Source organism: Azolla caroliniana, unplaced genomic scaffold (genome assembly GCF_043228905.1).
Source record: "Azolla caroliniana isolate FFs.n. ecotype wild unplaced genomic scaffold, voAzoCaro1.0.p SCAF_16, whole genome shotgun sequence".
In the NCBI taxonomy this organism is placed as follows: Eukaryota; Viridiplantae; Streptophyta; class Polypodiopsida; order Salviniales; family Salviniaceae; genus Azolla; species Azolla caroliniana.
This window is the reverse complement of record NW_028230451.1, coordinates 15,343,773-15,346,365: the sequence shown is the minus strand read 5'-3', so window position 1 is coordinate 15,346,365 and position 2,593 is coordinate 15,343,773.

Sequence of the window (2,593 nt, the reverse complement as noted above, 5' to 3'; positions counted from 1 at the left end):
GCCTCAAAATTCGACTCTTCACTATTCGTTTGGAAAGGTTCGGACGGTCTGGTATATATCCTGTTATATGTAGATGATCTAGTGATCACCGGACCTAGGCTCGATGAAATCAGTGGAGTGAAGTCCCAACTGTCAGACACATTTGAAATGAAGGACCTGGGGGACCTTCATTATTTCCTTGGGATCGAGGTGATCCATAACCTCGACGGCATATTGCTCTCACAACGACATTATGTGCTGAATATGTTGTACAAGTTCGGCATGACGGATTGCCGATCGATCTCCACTCTGCTGGACTAGAACCTGAAGCAATGTCTTGACTCCGAACCGATTTGCAACGAGACATGGTTCCAAAAAATTGTCAGAAGCCTTATCTACTTAACTATCACCCTACCCGACATCAATTATCCGGTCAGAGTGATTAGCCAATTCATGCAGAAGCCGACCTTGGAGCACCTTCAATGTGCACACTGGATACTACGGTATGTTAGTGGCACTAAGGATAAGGGTTTGTTATAGTGACACGGTATAGTTGAAAAGCTCGTCGGGTATACAGATGCTGACTGGGCTGGTGATGCATCAGATCGCCAATCCACCTCTGGATACATGTTTTCTCTTGGTAGTGCGGTTGTTGCATGGAACAACAAAAAGTAGCCAACCGTAGCTCTGTCGAGCACGGAAGCTGAGTACCAGGGCACTACCATTGCCACTTGTGAAGCTATATGGCTTCGGCAACTGGTGCAAGACCTCCGGATCGAGGTACCGACCCCGATCGTGATCTATTGTGACAATGTAAGCAACATACAACTCACTAAGAACCTTGTATTTCATGCTCGGACAAAGCACATAGAAGTACATTATCACTTTGTGTGTGAGCGGGTCCTAAGTAGTGAAGTTGAACTTCGGTATGTTCACACGGATCGGCAGGTTGCCAACATCTTCACCAAGCCGCTCGAATCGGACAAGTTGCAACACTTTTTGGAGATGCTCGGTCAACATCTCGACGTGCCACACTTGAGGGGGAGAATGGAAATAGGTAATGGCACCAGACAAGGAGCCGGAGAGAAAGAAAGAACAAAGACATGTGGAGACAAGAAGGAAAAGGAAGCTGGGTTGACTGAAGAAGTCGGCATATTCGAACAAGTCGGAACAAGTGGCGATAGAGGCAGAGTCAAGAAGGACAAAGCCGACCGGAAGAAGACTAAGACATGGACATGGTCCGATGTCGTGAAGGGTCAGGGATCAGGAACGAATTGTAGAAAGCCAACTCAAACAAGAGCGGGAACGAATCGGAGACAGTCGATTCGATTCAACTGTTTGATTCGGAGGAGTTGAATCTACTAAAGGCCAAGTATACGAGGAGGTAGCCGAAGTTGACGCCAACACGGAGGAGACAACGAGTTTACAAGTGCCGGAGTTGCAATAGCAAACGACTGTAACTGGCAAGCCGTTAGAGGCCTACGAATCTAGCCTAGTACATAGGCAGATTCCTCGGAGTCCGTGCCAGTCGCTCGTATGAACATTGAAGTACTTGTCAGTCCGTATAAGGACTTGTATAAAAGTGCCCTCTGAGTACATTCTATGTACAGAGTGTTATAGAGTGCTATTATTTTGAATCGAGTTTATGTTTTCTGATCTCTGTCTCTCATGTGTATTCTCTGTTCCTAAGCTTCAATTAAACCTTTATTCTCTGTTTTCTATTGCTATCCGGATAAACCGGTTTGTCAAAGCTTCCGCATATTAACTTTGACAAATGTGTTAAGTGGTTTTGCCATGTACTTCCAAACATTGTAATACTCTTTATGTGGATGATCCATGTCATGCCCCTATATTTAACCTCATCACAATACTCTTTACGTGGGTGATCCATGTGTTTGACATGTCATGCCCGCATATGTCACTTGGCAATAGTTTAAAAAGTTGTAACATGGTTTGTGGCAGTTTAGACATAACTTGATCGATTCTACTTAGTTCCAAACAACTTAGCTTTAGCTTTCACAAGATACACCATGTTATCTCTACTATCTTAACAAAAGGTGTGGAGAACATCTAGGTGCATTTGAAGCCTCTCTAGCATGTCATAAATAAGCACAACTTAGAACAATATTATCATTGCTCTCACTAGTCTATCTCTAATATTTCCTCCTCCAATTTGTTTTGGCATATATTATCCACCATATATTCTCGGGTACTTTCATGGCATGTGCTCTTTTTATTACTTTTGCTCGTGACACTATCAGATGGTTTGTAGAAGTTTATAAAGAAACACTATATATTTTTCATTGGTGCTCAAACTTACTACATGGTTGTGCTTAATGTGAAGTTATGATCCTTTTAATTGTATATCCTTCCCAATATCCACAACTTGTTTTGTTGATCTTTACTCGGTCCATTCACTAAGTCATGGTCTAATGTACATCCATTTATTTTGCCCAAAGTATCCTTGACCAAGATGATATATCATATGAGAGAATTATTTGGACGTTGTGTGGTCTTCAATTTGGAGCATGTTGTTTAGGAGGTGATAAATGGTGTAACACAAAGATGTGTGAAAGTAGGAATTTGAATCTACTACCTTTTGTTAGAAAAACTA